General features: G+C 46.6%; 1 long non-coding RNA gene across 1 annotated transcript; it reads right to left on the reverse strand.

Annotated features, from left to right (window-relative positions):
• Positions 1–7,520: 7,520 nt before the first annotated feature.
• On the reverse strand, positions 7,521–9,413 carry LOC108308902. Its single transcript, XR_001827099.2, has 3 exons — positions 9,020–9,413; positions 8,221–8,297; positions 7,521–7,675 (listed from the first exon to the last, which is right to left on the reverse strand). It is a non-coding gene; the product is annotated as an uncharacterized LOC108308902 (long non-coding RNA).
• Between the last annotated feature and the right edge of the window lie 805 nt (positions 9,414–10,218).

Below are 10,218 nucleotides of genomic sequence, written 5' to 3' on the forward strand. Positions count from 1 at the left end.
ACACACACACAGCGCCATGCCTGGCAGGTGTCTTGTTTTGATTTGTTTTGAGCTGGAGCCTCACCCAGGCTGCAGTGCAGTGGCATAACCTCCACCTCCAGGATTTAAGCAATCCTCCTGCCTCAGCCTCCCGAGTAGCTGGGATTACAAGCCTGTGACACCAGGCCCGGCTAATGTTTTTGTTATTTTCAGTAGAGATGGTGTTTCTCCATGTTGGTCGGGCTGGTCTCGAACTCCTGACCTCAGGTGATCTAACCTGCCTCAGCCTCAGGAAGTGCTGGGATTGCAGGCATGAGCCACTGCGCCCAGCCTGTAGCTGTTCATTTCTATCATTGGTATTGCTGCGTGGGCTCCTGGGAAGCTTTCCTCAAATCTCCCTCCTCCCTTTCCACCACATTTTACCTAAACCCTACACATTGGGGCTTTGCAGCAGACTTGGTTTTACCCATGGCTGCCTCACTCCAAAGTCACTGGGGTGGAGTCTGGTTACCTAGCACCTCCCCAAGACAAGCACAGATGAGGCCCCGTGAACATCAAATTCTTCCTGCTCCTCGCTCCTGAGCTCCTGCCAACCCCACTCACTCCCAGCAAAGGCCCCTTTCACTCTGACTCCACAGAAAACATGTGTCAGAGACTGTGTGAGTGTGTGACAGATGTGTGGGGGGGTGTGTGGGTGTGAGGGTATGAGTGTGAGTGTGTCTATATGAGAGGGTGTGAGAAATGGATGTGTGAGGACATACGTGTGAGTGTGTATGTGGGTGGGTGGGTGTGAGAACATGAGTGTGTGACAAATGTGTGCTTGAGTGTGTGAGGGCATGAGTACATCTATGTGGGCACGTGAGTGTGAGTGGGGTGTGGTGTATGAAAGTGAGTCTATGTGTGCATGTCTGTGTCAGAGTATGTGGGTGTGAGTATAAGACTGTGTTGGAGAATGTGTATTGTGAGAATGTGTGTGAGTACTGTGAAAGTGTATATGCATGTATGAGAATCTGCAGGTGTGTGAGACAGTATAAGTGCACATGTCTGTGAGGTGTATTGTGGGACTATGTGTGAGAGAGTATGTGCGTGTGTTTATATGTACATTTAAAAGGTGTACGTGAGTGTGAGAGTATGTGTGAGTGCATGTGCATATGTGTGAGGGCACATGTGCATGTATAATGTGTGTGTGAGAATATGTGTGAGTTGCATATGCATGTATGAGGTGTATGTGTGTGTGAGGTACGTGTATGTGTGTATGTGTGTAGCTTATGTTTATTGAGCACTTGCTTTGTGCCAGGCATTTTACTTATGAGCAACAAACTCACATAAATATCAATTATTTCCATTTTTCAGAAAAATTAATTAGATACAAAGAGATGAACTTGCCAAGGGAGCAGAAAGTGTGACAATAATGCTTGTGTGTACAGCTCCTAAATTTACTGCTAGAAATGACTGCTTCAAGATTTTTTCCCACCACCATGTCCTCGAGATCTGAAATCAAGGGGGGAGAGAGAGAGAGAGAGAGAGAGAGTATGCGTGTGTGTGTGAGAGAGAGTGTGCATGACTCAGTAACCAGGAAATGAAAACTGGGCAACTTGGGCAGGGACCAGAAAGCAGAGTAGAAGAATGGGAACCACACAGAGGTCTTGTGGTTCCCAAGCATTCAACCAAGCTGGTGTCTGCAGCGCACCCCTCTTGAGTTGGGGCTGAGTGGTTTCCAGGTCTAGAAATCAGCCTGATACCAGAAGAGTGCCAGTTGGCCTGTAAGCAGCAGCCATTTGTTCCTGGTTGAAGCCACGCCACTTGGAGTTGTCGGATCAGCAAATGTCAGGGCAGGGGTGGGGCTGCAGGAGCCCAACTGAGCAAGCAACCCATTATTAGTTACTCAGGCTTCCAGGGGAGCTACAGTGGTTGTTCTCAAAATGAGGCCCCCGGATCACAGACAGCATGATTCACATGGAGAGCTTGCTAAATCACACATTCCTGACCCCCATCCTCCTGGATCACAGCCTCTGGGGTGTGACCTTGAAATCTGCATTTTTAACAAGAACCTCTGGTAATTCTGATTTGCTCTCAAATCAGAGAATCACCAATCTACAGACATGCATAATTGTCTGTCTTAGAGTATAAGGAATGATAGGCTGAGCGTGGTGGCTCACACCTGTAATCCCAGCACTTCGGGAGACTTAGGCAGGCAAGATGACTTGAGCCCAGGAGTTCGAGACCAGCCTGGGCAACATAGCAAGACCCTGTCTCTGTTTTAAAAAATGAAAAGAAAGAGTGATGAAAATAGATTCTTTTTGTGAAATTAATGATATTCACAATTCATGGATTGGCCAAAAAAAAGTTTAGAAATACTCAGGATGTGAACGCATGGAGACCTGGGCTGCACCTAGGATGGCTTCTGGAACTCGACCCCCCAGCAGTTCTGTGTCCAGCCATTGGTCAAGAGAATCTTTAATTGCCTAATGCCAATAATCAGGGTAACCATCTCCTCCCTTTGGAATTATGTTGTTTCTGCCTCGAATGAACTGATGGAAGGTAAGAGGATCTACAGGGACAGTGATCAGGGACTCATTTAAGCTATCGAAGCAGATGCCTGTTTGATCATGAATGCTTGTTTAATAATCATAGAGACGAATCTGGTCTGAGACTCACTTTCATTAGAACATGCTGGCAGGGATGAGAAGGAACAGCTAACCTCACCCAACTCAAGCTCTACCATGAACCGCTGAAAAGTACCCAACAGTTGTGATCAAGCAGATTGACTCAGGTTGGCTTGTAACAAGGCATAGTGACTTACTATGGGACAAGCAGAAGACACGTTTTCACATGTTCACAATTGCGGTTGGGGTGCCCTAGACCACCTGCTCCGATGTCCATGATTCTGATACCCACTCAAAGAAGTGTGAATTATCATCATTCCCATTTTAAATTATGAAGACTCTCATAATTTAAAAAGTTCTCACGGCTGGTTGGTGACACTGCATGGACTTGAACTCTGATCTCCAACTCTCTACACCTTGTTTTGGGTTGTTTTCCCCATACCCTTTAGTCTCACCCTCGCCTTTTCCTTTCTGAGGCAGCTGTCGAGCAAACCCATCCAATCCCATGAGCTCCACCCCTACTCCTGCCAAGGCTGCCATCAGAAGGCAGACAGGCCAGGACAGTAAAAGGGCGCACTGGCATGCTGCCCTGGGAGCAGCAGGTCACGGGCTGTGCCAGGGCTAGGCGCCAGCATGAGCTAAATCTGCCCCTCCCTTCCTGCCCGCCCCCCCAACCCTGGCCAAAGTGGTGGAGAGCAGGAGACTAAAGGAAAGAACGCGTTAACCATCGGCAAATATCATGAGAGGTGCGAACATAGAAGCCAAGATACGATGTGTACCCACTCTCCAGGGCGCCCAGGACTAGGGGCTGGGTAGGGGCAGGAGCAGCTGCTACAGGAACAATTTATAAAAGACAAGAAAGAAAGTTGAAGGTGGAGGGAGCCTGACCCAAAAAATGAAGATATGGAATTGCAGGGGACAGGGGGTCGGGGCACAGCTATAGAAAGGCCTATGAGATGACCTGCCTTGAAGAATTTTCAGCCTCACCAGACCCTGGCATGGAGAGCTCACTGCCCCAGCCTCTTGGCCGGGAGTCTAGGCTGGGCTGAGTGGAGGAAGGTCCCCGCTACTGCCTCCCAGAGCTGAGGAGAAGAAAGAAAGGCTGACCTTTGAGGAGAGGCTTGGGGTGGGGATGAGGAGACAAGCACTCTACCTTGAAAGATGTGCCTGGCAGCAGAATCTAGAATCCTGGCTGACCCAGAGCCTCACCATGTGTTTGTTTTTGCTTCTGTAATGACACAGATAAAGAGTGGGGAAAATAAACCAATGAGACATGCAGAACTCCTCTCTCACCTGCCTTGACCCTGAAGAAAGCAATCCCATTGGCAGACTAGAGGCTGGAGGGAGCATACAAGTTCAATAGCAGGCTCCAAGGTCCCGCCACCATGAGCAGTAACTGGTAAACTGCTCCACCTCTTCCCATTCCCATCCCCTGGCTCGAGAAAATTATCAGGCTAAACTGCCCCTGAGATGGACACCAGCACGGGTCACTCAATCTCTGGAAGTGTTGGTCCATCCCCTTACCTCCACAGCTGTCAGGAAGCCTCTTTGAGAACAGGCTCTGGTTACAGGGTATAAACAGGCCATAGAATCACCTGGCCCTGGTCTGGCCCTGGCTGCTTCTGCCACTGACAGATCTGTGGTCCTGGGGCCTTATTTTGAGAACAACCACTGTAGCTCCCCTGGAAGCATGAGTAACCAGGGGGTGGGGAGGGGTGACAAAGATGGAGGAGAGAGTGCAAAACAAGATGCCCCCTCTCTCTGCATGCCACCTCCTCCTCTTCTTCCCCACTCATCTGAATTTTCTCCAAAGAATACAGATCTTCCTTCCCTGGAATGGTCACGTGTACTTGTCCCCATGACCTTGGCATGGGCTGCAGTGCTCATGAGCAGCCCATCTTCCAAGTCAATTGGGTCAGAACCAAGCTGTTTGAGACCAAAGACCATTCCCTGTCATCGCTGTGCAGACACAGAGATCTGTTTCATTGGAGCAACAAAATCTACGTATTTGTTTTCCTTCCAACCCTAATCAGTGGGATGAAAGTTTCTATCTTTTTAGCTCTAAGAGACCCTTGTTGTACCCAAAATGGTATTCTGAATCTCTAAGTGTTCAGCCAAGACCTGGAGATGATTACAGTAAGCGGGGGCTTCCAGAGGAAATGTTGCAAACCCAACGGAAGGGGCCACTCATTCTGGAGGAAAAAGCAGAAATGTAACTTGGTTTTCTTACTGAAGGGCGACCCTATATCCTTCAGAACCAAGGATTGCTGGGGCTGGAATTCTGCCTGGTGATTGAGAACTTCAGAAAGCAGATGACATCTGGGGGGCCCATCCAGGTCTATAAATTACTAATATAGCATGAATATCCCAAATAGAGTAGAAGAAATCATGGGAAGCTGAACCAAATCGTATAGATCCAAGGGGAGTAATCAGCTATCAAAAGGGCAGAAAGACTGGCTGGACTCAGTCTCAAGGCCACTCCAAGGCTCCTAATTGGCAGGCTTGTGGAATTGTATCTGTAGCTCTCACTTGATAATTACAGATCAATGTCAGATCAGAATAATATGCTAGATTACTGCTATTCAATGGCTGTGGAACTTTGGGAGTCTCTTCACCTCTCTGCTAGTCTGTTACCTTCCTAAAACATGCAAGTATCTCTAAATTGAATTCAGCCACATGTGCAGATCAATCTGCACATATGAGTGATGCACAGCCTTTGTTATTTTTAAGATATGAAAAGACACGGGTGACTAGGAGAACAGGGGGTCTTCAGAAACTGAGAATGTGGAGGATCACTCCTGAATGGAAAGATCAGAAAGAAGAGGAGACTAGGAACAAAAGAACTTCAAAAGACTGAGCTGTGGGATCCGGAGTAGGCACTGTGCATTTCCAACAAGGCCAGGCCAGACCAGGCAGAAATTCTGCGGTTTTAGCTATGCAGCTGCCAAGATCCTCTGCTTTCTGTCATTTGTGAAGTAGGTTTGTGCAGGTTTGAAGTGTAGTGTGTATGTGTGTTTTAACTTGGCTAACTTGAAACTTCCTTCCCCCAGATTCATCAAAGTATCAGCATATGACTTACTCAGAATATAGGTCACTGAATTATAGAATGTTACTGCAGGAAAAGGCCTTTGAGGATGCACACTTGTAGACACACACACACACACACACCCCACACACACACAGAGAGGCTTAATAAATGCAGATTGAATGAGGACACTTCATTACAGAGTTAAAGAATTATTCATCCATTCAACAATTATTACATTATCTATTATGTGCTGGATCCTGAGTTAAAATTAGGCCAGTTGCACATCTGCTAGAGCAGAAAGAAAATACTTGATTCAAGGCTGTTTAGCAATTTAATCAAAAAGCTAAACTATTTTTTTAAGCCCTGAATGTTATTTTTTCCCCTATACTTGGGCAGTCAGGCATATGGGCCTTGGCATAAAAATGTTCCAGATCCAAGTTGGGGTGAGGCATGTGGCTAAAAAGACCTTCAAGCACTTCCAGTCCTTTCCACACTCCTGGAAGATTTTTAAGAAAAAAAAAAAAAAGGGAAATATCCTTTGGTTTCGGTATGCATTCTCTGTGCTTGCAGCTATCTCTTTGACATGGTTGACCAAAGAGTCTGCTAAAAATATATGAAAGAAGGTCGGTGGGAAGGGGGAATATAGAGAGAAAATTGAAAAAAGGAACCTCATTCCTTGCAGGCTGTCTCCCCCAACAAATTCACCACAATGTTTAAGCATGTCACTATTTATCCCTCTTTTTAGCCAGTTTTTGGCGCTTGACTTGGATATATACTGTCTTTCAAATAAAAGGGAAAAATGCTCTCATTTTTATTCTTCCTGTTGGGCTCAAGAGTCTCTGAGACTGATAAAAACTATCTAGCTTCAAGCAGGTCTTTGTTCTGATTTTGCTGCCTCCCAATAGCTGGAAGGCAGGCTGGGGAGTGGTGGGAAGGGTGTTTGAGCCAATGCCCATTGTGCGGGTAGCAGAATCCACCAAGATCCTGAAGGTATAAGGGAGCCAGTTTAATAGACTTCCAAGGACCAGTCAGCTGGGAATACCTAAGTCTCCAGTTTCTCAGGTTCCAGGATCTGTTCATCCATGTCATCACTGGAGTTTGCCCAAAGGGAACAGAGGAAAGGAGCTCAGCAGGAGCTAGTCTGGGAGCTGGGTGGTTGGATCATTGGGCTTCTTGGAGTTTGCTTCAGCTCTTCCCTTTCAGCAAAGGTTACTGGAGCAGGCTAGGCCTATTTTGGCTAGGAGAGCTGAGTCATGCATGGGAAGAGACAGCAGCAGCTATAAATTATCCTGTGTGTAAGGCTGGCTTTCTAAAACTCTGGCTTTGGGCTTAGAGTCTTTATTTATATCTCTCACAGGAATATTTTTCAAACTCATGACCATGCACTCTGTATTGCTTTGGGGAGACTCCAAGCACCTGGTCTCCTCTATGATGAGTCCTGCAGGTGACAGTCCCCAGGGGCCCTGGGCCGGGACTCTGAATCCGCTATCACTCACACCCACACGTACACCCCCTTGCTGCCAAGGCCAGACCCCATCTCACACATAGAAGCATGTCCAACTTCATTGTCATAGTATTGCATGCAGACACACAGATGACATTTAGCCAAACACACACACACACACACACACACACACACACACACACACTCTTTCTCTTTCTCTCTCCCTTTCTCCCCATATGCAAACTACTACAACCCACTGGTTCTCTGGTCATTTCAGAGGCAGCCTCTGCTTACTGTGAAACCTGGCACACAGAAGAATACTCCACAGGCTGAAGGACCCCTCCAGGAGTCAGATGCCCACCTCTCTGGCTGAGGTGTATTTTGTAACTGACTGAACAAATTTGTTATGTGCTTTGGTAATTTGGTTTGCTTGTTGTTGTTGTCGTTGTTACTCATGCCTTACAAAGTGGATAGCAAGGTGCCATAAAATAGAAGCTGTCATGTAATTCACCCTCTTGAGAACAATTTCTCTGGCCAAATCTTCACAAATCAGAGTGAGATGCCATGGAGATGCTGGTCCTCCCTCTTGGATTATCAGGCAAAGAGAAGCAAAATTTCCTGAGCAGAAGTGAAAAGGGGGGCAAGGTTATCTCTTCTTCTAATAAATGTGTATGCTTTTGTCTCTCCTTAGTCCACACTGACATTGTTTCTGTACCTTCCAGCTCCCTGGCCTTTTTTTTCTCTTCCCTCCTTTGTAATTAGATCATTTTTGATAGTTTGATAAATTAGTGATTATCGTTTATTTCCCTCAGTTTATTTACCATTATTTGGTTTTATCAAACAAAGTATTTTCAAGATAGATAGAAAGTATCTCATTGTGGCCACTTTCCTGGGAGACACAGGGAAACAAAACACTTTGCCTAGGACCACATAGGGCAGTGGCTATGATGGGTTTGAGTCCAACACCTCCAGACCCTGCCTGGCAACTTGCTTCTGGGATGATGACCACAGGTCCCTCTAATTCATCCAGCCCAAATTCTATCCTCTGAGCCCTGTGTCTTCTCATCCAGAGAACATAAGACTGACCCCAACTCTCATTCACCACCTTCCTGGGAAGCGGTACTCCTAGACGCTGAGGTTAGATCTTATGGGGCTGTCCTCACCTGTCAGTAGAAGGGATGGTTAGGGCTCTACATGGGGTAGCAGTGACCCTATTGTTGATTGCCACAATGCCAGAAATCTGAAAAAAAAAGTCAAAGTTCCACATTAGATTAGTGTTCCTCAGTTCCTCTCTCTTCCCACCTGATTTCCCCATCATAAGCACATGCTGTTATTTTATACTCTTATTCCACCATGATATCTAGCTATCTTCCAAGCACAGATATATAGCTATAGATACATAGATCTAGATGATATAGATGTAGATATATACAAGGAATCCCTTTCCCATCCCTGGATCATCCAACCGTCTTTCTCCTACCACTCAAACATTACCTAAATTTCTACTTCTTCCACCAGCTTTTCCAGACATCTTTTTTTCCTCTCAACTACACAAAGCACTAATTCCTGCCACAAAGATCTCATGGAAATGTTTGCACCTCATCCTTCCATGGCTGATCAATGCTTACAGTTCAGTCGTGCTTTGCCTGCAATGGGGCACATGCTGGAGCTCTACCTGCCCCTCCAAGTCCAACCTTCTCCGTCCTGCTGAGTCTCAGGAGGCCAACACCTAGGGACCCTATCAAAAGATGTCCCTTGCCCTACGGTCTTCATTTGGATTTGGCCAGTGGGAGGTGCTATCTGGAAGTCAGAGAGAATGAAGAAAGGGGAAGCTGGGAATTGATTCCCTCATTCCCTCCCTGCTGCATTGGTCCAGGTTTTCTGGGATCCTTACAGCTCCTGGCATATGGTCCTGTCTGTAGAGCTACTGTATTAGTTTCCTGTGGCTGCTATATAACTTACAGCAAACTTCGTGGGTTAAAAACAACAGCAATATGTTCTCTCATCATTCTAGGAGGACAGAAGTCTGGAATCAAAGTGTTGGCAAGACCATGCTCCCTCTGGAGGCTCTGGAATCGGTAGGATCTGTTCTCTGCCTCTTCCAGCTGTTGGTGACTGCCAGCACTCCTTGACTTGTGGCCTCATCACACCAATCTCTGTCTCTGCAGTCACATTGCCTCCTCCTCTTATCTGTGTCTTCTCTTCTATCTGTCTAAAATCCCTCTCTTTCATTTAGAAAGACATTTGTCATTAGATGTAGGGCCCACTTGGATAAACCAGAGTAATCTCATCTCAAGATCCTTAACTTAATGAGATCTGAAAAGATCCCCTTTCCAAATAAGGTCACATTCGTGGGTTGCTGGGATTGTGGGATAGGCATGTCTTGGGGAAGGCATCACTCTTAAGCCCATCGCAGCTTCCCTCTCTGGGAAAGAGAGGTCCTAACAGCTGTAGGCTGGGTCCAACAGTTCCAGGCATCCCTTACAGACTGGACAGTGGCCAGCAAAAAAGATTAGCCTTCTTAAGGACTGAGAAGTCTTCTAGCCTCCTTCCATCATATTTGCCAGGATCACATCACATGCTTGTGCCTAAACCAATCATTGTCAAGGAGAGGAGGAACGTCAATGATTGGCTTATACCCATCAGTCATGGAAGGAAGAGTAGACACCAACTATGTTGACGGGCTCTGGTGATAACAGAGAAAAGGAGCACATCGCCTCCTCCTTCGGTCTTATGCCTGCTAGAGTACTTTTTGAGTGTTGTCTGTTTGGCAAACATTCCCATCCTCTTTCTTCTGCTACTTGGAGGAGTGGGCATAGGACTGAGGACAAACAAAGCCTAGTGGTCTGTATTTAGGCAGCAGTGACATGTAGCCCAAGTAGAGAAACTGAGAGTCTTTCCCTGAGTTGCAGCAAAGAATGCTCTAGCGGGATTTTCTTTCTGCAGAAGTTGCTAAGCAGGGACACCTGGTGATTATGCGGCTCCTAGGACATGAAAGCCTCTGGGAAGTACTCAAAATTCATCAGCAGTCAAGGAAGCACAGATCAGCAGAGAAGAGCAAACAGTGACTGTCACAGCTCTTCCCCTATTTCTACGAGGCATCTCAGTGCCCTACACGTCTCTGGAAGAAATGTCTCATTTGTCTACACTAATTGGAACTA

This window comes from Cebus imitator, unplaced genomic scaffold, assembly GCF_001604975.1.
Source record: "Cebus imitator isolate Cc_AM_T3 unplaced genomic scaffold, Cebus_imitator-1.0 Scaffold89, whole genome shotgun sequence".
NCBI classification, from domain to species: domain Eukaryota; kingdom Metazoa; phylum Chordata; class Mammalia; order Primates; family Cebidae; genus Cebus; species Cebus imitator.